Raw genomic sequence first — 15073 nt, 5'->3', positions numbered from 1 at the left:
CCATTTAGTTTGGTTTGTTGTATATTGCTTTTAGTAGGTTTAGGTATGGGCCTTAAATTCTTGATCTTTCCCCTGTTTTATCATGAAGGGCTGTTGAATTTTGACAAATGCTTTCTCACTATCTAATGAAATGATCATTTTCCCCTCCTCCCCTCCCCCATTGGATATGCCTTTATTTACATTTCAAATGTTATCACTTTCCTAGTTACCTGTACATAAGCTGCCTATCCCCCCCTCCCCTTCTCTATAAGGGTGTTCCCCTCCCCATCCACTATCCATTATTGCCCCCACCCCTGACAATCCCCTACACTGAGGGTCCAAGCTTGGCAGGACCAAAGGCTTCTCCTTCCATTGGTGCCCAGCAAGGCCATCCTCTGCTTCATATGCGGTTGGAGCCATGGATCAGTATATAGTCTTTGGGTAGTGGTTTAATCCCTGGAAGCTCTGGTTGGTTGGTATTGTTCTTATGGGGCTGTAAGCCCCTTCAGCTCCTTCAATCCTTTCTCTAATTCCTTCAACAGGGTCCCCTTTCTCAATTCAGTGGTTTGCTGTTAGCATTCACTTCTGTATTTGAGAGGTTCTTGCAATGTCTCTCAGGAGAGATCTCTATCCAGTCTCTGTAAGCATGAACTTCTTAGCTTCATCAATCTTATCTAGTTTTCTTGGCTGTATGTATATGGGACAAATTAGTGCCAGGCTCTGAATGGCTACTCCTTCAGTCTCTGCTCTAAACTTTGCCTCCATATCCCCTCATATGGATATTTTTGTTCCCCTTTTAAAGAAGGAGTGAAGCATCTGCATTTTGGTCATCCTTTTTCTTGAGCTTCATGTGGTCTGTGGATTGAATTTTGGGTAATTCGAGCTTTTGGGCTAGTAGCCACTGATCAGTGAGTGTATACCATGTGTATGTTTCTGTGATTCGGTTACCTCAATCAGGGTGATATTTTCTAGTTCATTCCATTTGCCTATGAATTTCATGAAGTCATTGTTTTTCATAGCTGAGTTGTACTACATTGTGTAGATGTACCTCATTTCTGTGTCCATTCCAATGTTGAAGGACATCTGGGTTCTTTCCAGCTTCTGGCTCTTATAAATAAGGCTGCTATGAACATAGTGGGGCATGTGTCTTTGTTGTATGCTGGAGCATCTTTTGGGTATATGCCCAGGAGTGGTAGAGCTGGGTCCTCAGGTAGTACAATGTCCAGTTTTCAGAGGAACCTCCAGACTGATTTTCAGAGTGGTTATACCAGTTTGCAATCCCACTAACAATGGAGGAGTGTTCCTCTTTCTCCACATCCTCGCCAGCATCTGCTGTCAGCTGAGTTTTTGATCTTAGCCATTCTGACTGATGTGAGGGAGAATCTCAGGGTTGTTTTGATTTGCATTTCTCTGATGACTAAGGGTGTTGAACATTTCTTTAGGTACTTCTCAGCTATTTGATACTTCTCAGCTGACAGTTCTTTGTTTAGCTCTGTACCCCATATTTAGTAGGGTTATTTGGCTCTCTGAAGACTAACTTTTTGAGTTCTTTGTATATTTTTGGGATCATATGTAGGATTGGTAAAGAGCTTTTCCCAATCTGTTGGTTGCCATTTTGTCCTAATGACACTGTCCTTTGCCTTACAGAAGCTTTGCATTTTTTGAGGCCCCATTTGTAGATTCTTGATCTTAGAGCATAAGTCATTGATGTTTGGTTCAGGAAATTTTCCTCAGTTCGCATTGATAACTGGTTTGATGTGAAGGTCCTTGATCCACTTGGACTTAAGCTTTGTACAGGGCACAAAGAATGGATTGATTTGCATTCTTCTACAGGCTGAATTCCAGTTGAACCAGCACCATTTGTTAAAAATGCTATCTTTTTTCCATTGGATGGTTTTAGATCCTTTATTAAAGATGAACTGACCATAGAAGAGTGGGTTTATTTCTGGGTCTTGAATTGATCTGCCTGTCTCTGTACAAATACCATACGGTTTTTATCACTATTGCTCTGTAAAACTGCTTGAGGTCATGGGTGGTGATTACCCCAGAAGTTCGTTTATTGTTGAGTATAGTTATCACTATCCTGGATTTTTTGATATTTCTAATGAATTTGAAAATTGCTCTTTCAATCTTTATGAAGAATTGAGTTGCAATTTTGATGGAGTTTGTATTGAATTTGTAGATTGCTTTTGGCAAAATGACAAAAAGTAATCCTGCCAATCCATGAGCACGGGAGGTCTTTCCATCTTCTGAGATCTTCTTCAATTTCTTTTTTCAGAGGCTGAAAGTTCTTGTCATACAGATCTTTTACTTAAAGTAAAAGTCACACCGAGGTATTTTGTATTATTTGGGACTCTTATGAAAGGTGTCATTTCCCTAATTTCTTTCACAGCTTGTTATCCTTTGAGTAGAGGTAGCCTACTGATTTTAGTTAATTTTATACCCAGACACTTTGCTGAAGCTGATTATCAGGTATAATATTTCTCTGGTGGAACTTTTGGGATCACTTAAGTATACTATCATATCACCCACAAATAGTGAACTTCTTCCTTTTCAATTTGTATCCTTTTGTTGTCTGATTGCTCTGGCTCGGACTTTGAGTATTATATTGAATAAGTAGGGAGAGGGTAGGCAGTCTTGTCTAGTCCCTGATTTTAGTGGGATTGCTTCAAATTTCCCTCCATTTAGTTTGATGTTAATTACTGACTTGCTGTATATTGCTTCTACTATATTTAGGTATGAACCTTGAACTCCTGATCTTTCCAGAACTTTTAATATGAAGGGGTGTTGAATTTTGTTAAATGCTTCCTCAGCATCTAATGAAATGATCATGTGGGTTTTTACCTTTGAGTTTGTTTATATAGTGGATTACGTTGATGGATTTGTGTATATTGAACCATCCCTGCATTCCTGGGATGAAGCCTACTTGATGGATGATCTTTTTGATGTGTTCTTGGTTTCTAATTGCAAGAATTTTATTGAATATTTTTGCATCAATATTCATATGGGAAATTGGTCTGAAGTTCTCTTTGTTGTGTCTTTGTGTGTTTTAGGTAAGTGTAAGTGTGGCTTCATAAAAGAGATTGGGTAGTGTTCTTTCTTTTTCTATTTTTTGAAATAGTTTGATCAGTATTGTTATGAGGTCTTCTATGAAAGTTTGATAGAATTCTGGACTAAACCCATCTGATCCTGGGCTCCTTTTCGTTGAGACCCTTTTAGTAATGGCTTCTATTTCTTTAGGAGTTATGGGGTTGTTTAGATAGTTTATTTGTTCCTGATTTAACTTTGGCACCTGGTATTTGTCTAGAAAATTGTCCATTTCCTCCAGATTTTCCAGTTTTGTTGAATATAGGCTTTTGCAGTAGGGTCTGATTTTTTTTTTTTTAATTTCCTCAGATTCTGTTGTTATGCCTCCCTTTTCCTTTCTGATTTTGTTAATTTGTATATACTCTATGTGCTCTTAGTCTGGCTAAGAGTTTATCTATCTTCTTGGTTTTCTGAAAGAACCAGGTCCTAGTTTTTTTGATTCCCTGTATAGTCCTTTTTGTTTCTACTTGCTTGATTTGAGCCCTGAATTCGATTATTTCCTGCCTTTTACTCCTCTTGGGTGTGTTTGCTTCTTTTTTGTATAGCTCTTAGGTGTGTCTAATGTATGCTCTTTCCTGTTTCTTTTTGGAGGCACTTGTCCGGGATAGACTGCTGGCCTGGGCAAAGCTAGAGCCCTGCCCTGAGCAGATACCAGAGAAGGGCTTGACCTTTACAAAGAAGAAGAACATCTTGTGGTTTAATGATTCACCTTATGTCCTTGGGCATTTCGCAGCACTCCCTCCCCCCGCCCCTGCCCTAAGCTTCAGTTCCTGCTTCAGTTCCTGCTTCAAAGCTTTAAATGCTGTACACTCCTCTCAATAAAGAGACATTGACAAGGACACTGCTTGGTCTTACTCCTCTTTTTCACCGGTTCTCCCACAGATACGGTTCCCCCTCAACCTCAACGAATAACTGAGTCACCGCTGGCAGGGGCAAGTGGCACCTGACATGGGGCTCGAGGTATGGACCATCACCAGATAGAAAAAGAAGTTGAGGACCCTGGGTATTTGTTCAGAAACCTATGCAGATAAAGTGAAAGTAGCTGTGTCGATCTGCTGTTCATCGCCGCATGCTCTCACTGCTCATGCGAGAAAGACATAGCAGGTAACAGTTTTCTGTCTCATTAAGAATTGGCCAAAAACTGTCTAAGGAAGTGGTCTTTATCAAAGACGTTAAGGCTTCTCTCAGGGAAAGGGGAGTAAGTGTTAAGAAAAAGGATCTCGTTAAATTTTTTGTCTTCGTGTCAGAAATTTGTCCTTGGTTTATTATTGAAGGACCAGAAATTAGCTCTTATAGTTGGAACAAGGTTGGAAAGTGTTTAAATGACTTACTGAAAGAAAAAGGATCTGAGGCAGTTCCGATTCAGGAGATAGTGTCTGTGTCTTTGTGTCTTTTTGTCTTTGTGTTTTGTGCCGGCTAAACTCTGGGTCTGTATTTGCTACTCTGGGTCTGTATTTTCTCACGAGTTCTGGAGTTCTGGCTTTGTAGTTGCTCCCATCTTGGACTGAGAGGGAGGCTCATGTCACAAGAGAGATGTGAGTGTGAGCAATAGATGTGCCGGGGCTCACCGATTGTGCTGCCCTGGGAGACGTCCCAGGAGGTGAGGAGGGACCCCAGGGACACCTGGGAGATTCCCATCTGGGTGCTGGTGAGGATTCGGTGATTCTCCTGGATTGGAGAAAAGACCCACCCTCCCTGCCATCTGTATTTCCAGAGTGGTCTTTGTGTGTGTGCCTTAGGTCTTTGTTTTGTGTTACTTGTGACTTTGACATTGGGAAGATTCTGGTTGGGAAGGAGGAGTGATGTGGAATCTGCTCCCCTTCATCTCTCTTTAGTGAGGTCATAGAAGCTCCCATCTGAATCAGTTCGGTTTTGTGGCAATCTTGCAGTGGCTGCTTGTTTTTGTTTTTGTGTGCACTTCTGTTTTTTTGTCTGTTAATCTTTGGATTGTCTTTCTATATGACTGAATGCTTTTGCCCTCTTTGGTGGACCTCTATTTTATGGTCTCTCTTCTTGTTTTCTCACCATCCCACTTGAGATGCTTGTTAGTAGCTGTTACAGGAAATCTATAATGCTTACTTGAGAAGTGTGCTTTAGAAACAACAATTTCATGTTTGCCCTGGGTTCCATCGGCATAGGTGTGAGGATAGGCTTGATTTCTATTGCAAATGATGTAACATTGCATATGTTAGTACTCTAACACTTCTTGGGACTGTGCCTCAGGGATCACAACCTATGTAAGTTTAGAAGTCTAAAAGGCAGTCATGACCTTTGTGTGTAAGTTCAGATAGTGTCTAGATTGGAATCCTGATACTAAAGACTTAATAAGACAAAAAAGAGAGTTGAGAATCACTTAATCAATTAAGGCTGAGTCTAGGTGCTGCAAGGGCAGCTACAAGGACATCTGCTGTTGCCCTACAACACAAGGCTTTTGGAGAATTCAGAACTGCCATTGACTTAGATATAAAAAGAGTAAGAAAGACTATTTAGCTGACCTCCAAGAATCCCTAACTTCCCTCTCAGAGGTAGTCCTTCAGAATAGGAGAAGATTGGACCTGATTTTCCTTAAAGAAGGAGGTCTGTGTGCTACACTAAAAGAAGAGATTTGCTTCTATGTAGACCATTCAGGGGGTAATTAAAGGCTCCATGAGTAAACTTAAAAGGTTACACAAAAGACAGAGAGACAGAGAAGCAAATCAGGGATGGTTCAAGAGCTGGTTTAGTAGATCTCCTTGGATGACTACTCTGATATCTTCCCTTATGGGACCCTTCTTAATTTTGCTTCTGTTTCTGATTATAAGTCCATGTGTGTTAAATAAGCTAGTTACCTTCATTAGAGAAGGAGTGAGTGCTGTTCAGATTTTGATGTTACATCAGCAATATCATGTTTTACTAGGTCAAAAAAAAAATATTATGAAGATCCTGAAATTTAGTTCTATGATTAGAACTCGCCACTAGAAGAAGTGGGGAATGAAATGTAGAAGTTTTAAGGTTGCCTCCTACCCCTAGACAAAGGTTCAGAGTAGAAGAAAAAAACTGGTTAGGCCCTGAAATTGTATGTTCCAGGAAGCTTCTCCTAGGATCATAGAATGGGTAATTACATCAGCCGGTTCGGCAACTCTCTCCCAGGAGTAACTGACCATAAAGTTAGATTAAAATCTTAGAGAACAACCTTGAGAAGCAGGAAGCTTCTCCCAGGAACTAGTGGACCATAAAGTTAAACAATCTTGAGAAACAGGAAACTCCTCCTTGTGATTTTTCACTGGTATTCTCTACAATTTCCAATGATGTCCTTCCTACCCCCTTTTCCCCAACAGCAGTTTTTTGGCAGCAATATCCTCTTTACTGGGTACATTTACCTGCCTCCTCAACTAGGGTCCTTGCCACCTGTCCCTTGCTGGTGGCACAAATCATACGTCTTGGAGAACAGTCCCATAAGCTCTTTGGAAGGGACCCCGATGCTTTAATCTTACCCTATAGCCCCTCTCAGGTCGCTTGGCTCAGTCGACATGTAGACAAATCGACAATTAGCCGCATTGCCTTTCAGGGTAAGATAGATAATAATTACCCATCAGATAAGAATTTTTTCACAAAATTACAGTCCCAGTGGTCTTTCCAAAGGTAACATGTGATCGCCCTATGTCTTGAGTCCACCTTATCTTTACAGACAGTTCCTCTAATGGATAAGCCGCATTTTCCATTGATGGTCAAATACAACAGTTCTCTACCCCTTTAGATTCCGCTCAGCTGTTGGAGGTTCAAGCTATCTTTGCAGTATTTCATGCGCTGCCCAATGCACCCTTTAACCTATATACAGATAGCTCATATCTTGCCTTTTCTATCCCCCTGTTAGAAACAGTACCCTATTCGACCTACCACCAATGCTGTCCCCCTGTTTGCCACCTTACAAAAGTATATTCAAAGGCGTTCTTGCCCCTTCTTTATGGGACACATCCGAGCACATACCGGATTGCCAGGCCCGTTGGCTGATGGTAATGATGCTCTTTATTGCCTCACCCAGCTTGTGGCCTTAGCCCAGGGGGCTTCTCTACGCCCCTTACACTTGCCCAAAAAGCACATGACTTACATCACCTTAGTGCACAAACCCTTAGGATTAAATATAAGATCATCCGTGAACCCCCGTGGGCTGGTTCTTGGAGAGCTCTGGCAAATGGATGTCACCATCTTCCCTCCTTTGGTAAATTAAAATATATTCATGACATCATTGATACCCTTAGCGGCTTTATCTATGCATCCCTCACAGTTTTGCCTCAACCTAAGATTGTTAAAACAGATAATGAACCTCTACATGTACGAAGAGAGAACCCATCACCACCTTGACTCTTGCAGTACTCTTAGGCCTGTCAGCTGTTGGGACAGGAACTGGCGTTGCCTACCTGATCACCTCCCAACAGAGTTATTATCAGCTCAGTGCCACCATAGACAGGGACATCAGTGAGCTTCAACAAGGAATAACCTATCTTAAAGATTCAGTCACTTCCTTGGCTGAGGTTGATCTACAAAATAGAAAGGGATTAGATCTTCTCTTTCTTCAACAGGGAGGGCTCTGTGCAGCCCTCAAGGAGGAGTGTTGCTTTTATGCTGATAAGACAGGATTAGTAGGAAACAGCCTACAAAAGTTGAGAAAGTCTACAAAAGAGACAAAGAGAAAGAGAAAAGAGTGAAGTCTGGTATAAAAATTGGTTTTCTGCCTCTCCCCTGCTCACCACTCTTTTACCCAGTATGCTGGGTCCCTTTATAGGACTCCTGCTACTCATCTACTTTGGTCCATGGGTGCTTAGAAAGTTAACTAATTTTATCAAGGCCCAGGTGGATTCAGCTACCAAGCAGGTCTCTGTCCATTACCACCGCCTCCATTGTGAGGAGGCTGAGACAACCGGGGAGTGTGATACTCCCCTTGGGTCGCCCATGGCTGGCCTTGCTTTCTCCACCCTAAATACAGCCTATAACTCAGGCTGGAAAATCAGTCGCTGGTGGAAGTGTCAATGATGGGAATATTATGGTGACACATACCAGGCACACACCTCACCGCTGTGAAGTAACCCTACACAGGATTAGCATGGGTTCATGATCTGGGTTGCCCACTCTCACAAAACACACATGTATAGCCCAGAACGGTGTGTTAAAGCATAAGATTGTTTCTAGCCATCGGGGTGTAGTCCTAACTGCAAGAGTGGCTCATCCATGGCTGCGCTGGGCACTCTGTGAAGCATATCTGACCAATTACAGACCACTACTTCCACCCTGGCAAGAATAATAAAACCTAAGTGAGAGTGCCAGATGTGGGGGCAACCTGTGTAGCCTAAGACACGGGGCTTCACCGACTCCTTATAGGTGCTGGTCTTGGATGCACACCATATAACCTAGACAGACCTTCTTCCCACTGATAGTTAAAGAAAGGGGGAGATGTCCAGAACTGGACTGCTGGACTAGACAAAGCTAGAGTCCTGCCCTGAGCAGATTCCTGAGAAGGGCTTGACCTTTTCAAAGAATAAGAACATCTTGTGGTTTAATGATTCACTTTATGTCCTTGGGCACTTCCCAGTCTCCCCCCCCCCCCCAAGCTTCAGTTCCTGCTTCAGAGCTTTAAATGCTGTACACTCCTCTCAATAAACAGACCTGGACAAGGACACTGCTTTGTCTTGCTCCTCTTTCTTGCTCGTTCCCCCACAGGTACTCTTCGTCCTCAACCCCCATGAATAACTGAGTCCCCACTGGCAGGGACAGGCACTCAGAGGTATGAGTGTTTCTCTTAGCACTGCTTTCATTATGTCTGATAAGTCTGGGTAATTTTTATCTTCATTTTCATTCAATTCTAAAAAGTCTTTAATTTCTTTTTTTTATTTCTACCTTGACTAAATTATCACTGAGTAGATAGATTGTTCAGATTTCATGTGGATGTGTGCTCTCTGTCTTTCTTCTTGTTATTAAAGACCAGCCTTAGTCCTTAGTGATCTGATAGGATGAATGGGATTATTTCTATCTTCTTTTATCTATTGAGTACTGTTTTCGAGAAGGTACCAAGAAGTGCTCAGAAGAATGTATTTTCTTGTGTTTTACGATGAACTACTCTATAAATATCTGTTAAGTCCATTTGGTTCATAACTTCTGTTATTTTCTCTATGTCTCTGTTTAATTTCTGTTTCCATGATCTATCCATTGATGAGAGTGATGTGTTGAAATCTCCCACTATTATTGTGTGAGGTTCAGTATGTTCTTTGAGCTTTAGTAAGGTTCCTTTTGTGAATATAGCTGCCCTTGCATTTGTAGCATAGATATTTAGGATTTGGAGTTCATCTTGTTGGATTTTTCCTTTGATCAATATCAAGTGTCCTTCCTTATCTTTTTTGATAAGTTTTGGTTGAAAGTTGATTTTATTTGATATTAGAATGACTACTCCAGCTTTTATCTTCAGACCATTTGCTTGGAAAATTGTTTTCCAATCCTTTATTCTGAGGTAGTGTCATTGTCCCTGAGGTGTGTTTCCTGTATGCAGCAAAATGCCGGGTTCACTTTATATATCCAGTCTGTTAGTCTATGTCTTTATATTGGGGAATTGAGTCCATTGATGTTAAGAGATATTAAGGAATCGTGATGGTTGTTTTCTGTTATTTTTGTTGTTAGAAGTGCAATTATGTTTTTGTGTCTCTCTTCTTTTGTTTTTATTGCAAGGAGATTATTTTCTTGCTTTTTCTAATGTGGAGTCTCCCTCCTTTTGATGGAGTTTTCCATCTATTTTTTTTTTTTATCTTTGTAGGACTGGAATTGTAGAAAGATACTGTGTAAATCTGGTTTTGTTGTGGAATATGTTGAATTCTCCACCTATGATAATTGAGAGTTTTGCTGGATATAGTAGCCTGGGCTGGCATTTGTATTCTCTTAGGGTCTGTATGACATCTGCCCTGGAACTTCTGGCTTTAGTAGTCTCTGGTGAGAAATCCAGTGCAATTATTATAGGTCTGCCTTTATATGTTACTTGACCTTTTTCCCTTACCACTTTTAATGTTCTTTCCTTTTTTGTGCACTTGGTATTTTGACTATTATGTAACAGGAGGAATTTCTTTTCTGGTCCAATCTATTTGGAGTTCTGTAAGCTTCTTGCATGTTTATAGCCATCTCTTTCTTTAGGTTAGGGAAGTTTTCCTATATAATTTTGTTGAAGATAATTACTGGTCCTTTAAGTTTTGAGTCTTCACTCTCTTATATACTTATTATCCTTAGGCTTGATCTTCCCATTGTGTCCTGGATTTCCTGGCCTAGGAGCTTTTTGCATTTTACATTCTCTTTGATGGTTGTGTCAATGTTTTCTATGTCATCTTCTGTCCCAGAGTTTCTCTTTTCTATCTCTTTTATTCTGTTGGTCATGCTTACATCTACAACTCCTGATCTTTTCCCTAGCTTTTCTATCTTCAGGGTTGTCTTCATTTGTTTCTATTTCTATTTTTAAATCCTGAATTGTTTTGCTCTATTCTTTCACCTGTTTGGTTCTGTTTTTCTGTAATTCTTTAAGGGATTCTTTAATGGATTTTTTGTTTCTTATTTAAGGGCTTGTTTAATTGTGTTGTCTTGTATTTTTTAAAGGGAGTTTTTATGTACTTCTTAAAGTACTCCCTCATCTTCATAAATGTGATTTTAAATCCAAGTCTTGTTCTTCTAGTGTGTGTGAATATCTAGTATTTGCTTTGGTGGGAAAACTCGGCTCGGATGAATCCAAATAGTCTTTGTTTCTGTTGCTTAGGTTCCTGTGCTTGCCTCTTGCCATCAGGTTGTCTCTGGTGTTAGTGTGTCTTGTTGTCTCTGACAATGGATTGACCCTCACCTAGGCCTGTTTAACCACTCCTGTAGGCCTGCTTTCTTTCATCAGGATCTGGGAACAGAGAGCTACTCCTGGGTTTGTTCAACCTGAAGCTTCCTGGTGGGTTGTTTGGCACAAAATAGTTGGTCTTAACTCTGTTCTCAGGTGTGTAGGTACTCCTGGCAACTGGCTTTCAGCTCTAGGTGCAGGCAGAAACCCAAAGGTAGTTTTATATAGTTTTCCGAGAAAAAGAGAGTAAGAGAGGTTGTGCTGAGGGTTAAGAACTCAGCAGGCAAGAACTTGCTTATTGTAGACCAGTACCTCATATTTCTTATAGGTTCATTCTTTTCACGTTTTTATGTCCATAAAACACATACTTATCCCAGCCTCATCATCTCATAAATAACTGTGCAGATTTGGAAGAAAAATTTAAATCAAACTATTATAAATATCAGGTCTAACATTAAAACCAGCATTTCTGTAGTTATTCTTATTATTTCTAGAGTCTAGTGATGGAATTAAGAGCCTTGTTGTTTTAAGATTTTAATTGACAAGTCAATCCCATTAACTCCTTGAAGAAATGAAGTATTTATTAATACAGTTAATGTTTGTGTTTTAGCTATCCAGAAGATAGTCCTTGTATATGAGTTATTTTATATATAGTGAGTATCAATAAAGACAAAAAAATCAATTTCTGCCTAGGTTAAGTTTGCAGTCTCCCTTATAGCTATTTTTTGATCTGATGTATATATGCTCATCAATTTCCTCCACCATCAACTGCTAATTTATTTATTTATTTTTCATTTAAGGCAGAGACCATAAAATATCCTTGCCAAAATCCTAAAGATCATCAACAATGTTTAAAAAGGTGCAAAGCAAGAAATATATAATGTGGAGGGATACTATGGTGATCACTAACGTAAAACTAGCCAAAAATACATGCTTGTCTATGTGAAGGATAGAAACTATCCCAATAAGGCTTTCCTTACAAAATCCAGAAAGATTATGTACTGAGCTCTTATAGCTGCTGCCAAGTTTGTCCTGTAACTTCTTTTCCAATTAGGCTCTTTATGTTTTAAAAAGACAGAGAGGACCTTCTTTCTTCCTTCCTTCCTTCCTTTCTTCCTTCCTTTCTTTCTTTCTTTCTTTCTTTCTTTCTTTCTTTCTTTCTTTCTTTCTTTCTTTCTTCCTGGTTCTTCAAGACAGGGTTTCTCTTTATAGTCCTGGCAGTCTTGGAACTCACCCTATGTGACAGGCTGGCCTTTAACTCACAGAGTTCTGCATGAAGTCCTTGCACCAGTTCAAGAAAATGAAGAGAATCTGATACTGATAAACTTGGAAAAATATTTAAAGAAATAATTCTGTCTATTTGTAGTACACAATAGCAAAACAAATACTACTAAAACTAATAATTTGAATATTGCACAGTAATGTTCAATAGAAGTGGTCAATTGCTCATTCTCCAGATTAAAAACTTAGTACACTATATCTACTCTCAAGTGTAGGTAAAAACTTTGCTTATTTTTTAAGGTGAAATAATGAGAGAATGACATAGTCTTCTGTCATGAATTTTCTCAATGATTTTACTCTTTTGCTTGCCCTTTGTAGCCATGCTGGAAGATATACTTGGAATTAATCTTCCCAACTTACATCACTGAAAGTGTCTGGGAAGAATGTAGGGAAGACTACATATGCTTGAACAAATTATTTTGAAACAGTTGACTACAAAGAAGAGGAACCTACAGCTGTAATATATTAAAAATTGTGAAAGGTATAGTTCTGTAGATTTTCAGCATGTTACACACTGTTACATACAATACAAGTACAGCCAGTTGAAAAAGTGGGCAGAGAATTATGCTGCCCAGAAAAATCACACTTGTCATAGATGCACTTGAACTTAATAATGATATATGAATATCAGATATATGTGAAGACCTACATTGGGCCAAATGGAGAAATAGATTGCTGTAGGAAATGGGGCTAAGAATTAGAGTGAGAGCAAACTATCTTCAGATGTTTTATAATCATGTATGATGGCACAGCCAGGAATCAAAGCAACTTCTACCAATAATCAGGGCTCTAGGTACCCACTTCAAACCACAAACTTCTACTGCTGCTGACTTTATGGATTGGGAAAAGTATTGACATAAAAATGTAAAACAAAATAATAAATCTTGAAAAATGTTCTGATTTTGGTAAGATGTTTAGAGTCAATAAAGTGAATTATATTAATGATTATTTTCATAGTATGCAGAAAGACATTCTGCATACTTATTTTTGGTTTTAGGAAAAATAAAGAGGAGTTGATTATCGATACTATAATTTTTAAAAGAAATTTTATATTAATTAAATACTATGGAAAATGAGCTGTGTCATAATACTAGCAATTAGATACAGTTTTCATAATGTAATATTAAGTACACAATTATACTCTCAAATACAGCTAAGAAAATTGATAATTTTTATTAATAATGTATTTTCTTTCTTAATTCACATACATTTACTGTCTATCCCATGCCAACTAGGGAACGATAGATATTTAAGTAGGTGTGGTCTTTTGTGGTAAATTTTCTACTTAGTTAAATGAAACTAGATCTAATGTTATCTCATACTATCGGAGATTAAGGTGACAGGAACTTACGCAGTGCAGTAAGGTAAAGTGGTGTGAGTCCATAACCAGGTAGATCAAGGAGAAGTTAACAATAATTGCCATGGTTCCAGCAAGGTGACTCAGCAGAATGAGAAGCAAAGCCTTGCTGTCCTTCCTTCTTTCATTTTTCTTCCATGGTATTACTGCCAGTCTTTTCTGTGGGAGCCAAGTCAACCCGATCATTTTGCAATTAGACACACAGATAATATAATTGTGGAAACCATTTTGCTAGGTGTATCGTATCATAATGTGATGTTGTATACATTAAGCATATATATATTGTATTTATCAGTTAACCTTTATTAAGGTTTAGAAAATAATTGAAGTGAAAATGAGCAAAATGTATATGTATATTTTATTATGGCAAGGTGAAAGGTATTATTTGGTTTTCAGAGTTTTTAGATGTTTATTATTTATTGTTCCTGCTTGCTTAGAAGCTATAATGTTGTTGATATTCATATGGATGATAAATCATAGCGTTTTAATTTGCCTTCTTTTAAAAAATAAGAGCAATCATTCTATTTCTATATGGGATGGAGAATATGGCACAAGATTTGCTCCAAGTTAATTTTATCTTGGAAGGATAACTGTACAAGTTTTTATATTTTGGACATTGAGGAAAAAAAGTTCTTTGTGAACTTTGTGAACATACACGCACATAATATATTTATTATGCTGTTTCTGATAGCCTTACAGACCTTTTTCTGAATGCATAATTTCTTTCCAGTGGCTGTTCATGGACACAAGTACTGTGTATTATTGTTAAAGTGGAACAATAAATAACACAAAAATAAAACCAGAAGCAAAAGCACAGTTACTTGTTTTCTCAGGGTATGATATGAAGTGTTGACTTTAATAAACCAACTCATCAGATCTGAATTTGAAATTGAGAAACAAGGACAAATAAGCCACTGTGCTCCATATGTGAATGAGTAGCAGGAGCAGGGCACAGTCTGCAGATGCAGAGGCAGAAGAATGAAAGGTCTCCTGTACATCATCGCTAGCAGTATTCCTGCACAAAGCATACTTGTGTTTTCCATCAACTGCACTGCTTTCTACATTGGACTGATATTTCAGTTTTCCTAAAGCCTTATCTTATGTGTACCCTTGTTAGCTTCTTGCGTACTTTCCTTCATCCTCTTGGTTTGAGGATGTATCTATTAAAATATAAATGAGAATTTAATAATTTGTTTTTCTGCTTAAACATGTCTGAATCAGTGGTATTTCTAACACTTAAAATTTACTTATTCCTGGTCCAGAAAGCCACCCTAAATATCTGAATTTTTCCCAAATGTGCTTTATTACAAATATTCTTAAAATAGAAGTCTAAATTGCTGTTTTGCAGTTGAAGTGCTAATCCTCACCAAGCAAGGGAGACATACTGCCTTTAGAGAAGGGAAGGTATTCTTAGTTGACATTCTGAAGTGAGTTAAGAAAGGGGCTATTTCTCCCTGCACCCAAATCCCATGGGAGGGAGAGCTAGACCTTCAGAGGGGCAGACACACCTGGGAAGCCAGAGGAGACTACTCTCTGCCCACATT

At 38.9% G+C, this 15073-nt stretch overlaps 1 long non-coding RNA gene across 2 annotated transcripts; it reads left to right on the top strand.

The window, feature by feature from the left end:
* The first annotated feature begins 3905 nt into the window (after positions 1-3905).
* LOC134479990 (uncharacterized) lies at positions 3906-14715 on the top strand. Of its 2 annotated transcripts, none has more exons than XR_010054065.1 (2): positions 3906-4170; positions 12491-14715. It is a non-coding gene; the product is annotated as an uncharacterized LOC134479990 (long non-coding RNA). The 2 variants fall into 2 exon arrangements; XR_010054066.1 differs by lacking the exon at positions 3906-4170 and adding an exon at positions 7135-8824.
* The last annotated feature ends 358 nt before the right edge of the window (positions 14716-15073 follow it).

Source organism: Rattus norvegicus, chromosome 8 (assembly GCF_036323735.1).
Source record: "Rattus norvegicus strain BN/NHsdMcwi chromosome 8, GRCr8, whole genome shotgun sequence".
In the NCBI taxonomy this organism is placed as follows: Eukaryota; Metazoa; Chordata; class Mammalia; order Rodentia; family Muridae; genus Rattus; species Rattus norvegicus.
The sequence above is the reverse complement of the archived record's forward strand: the minus strand, read 5'-3'. Positions and strand labels throughout refer to the sequence as shown.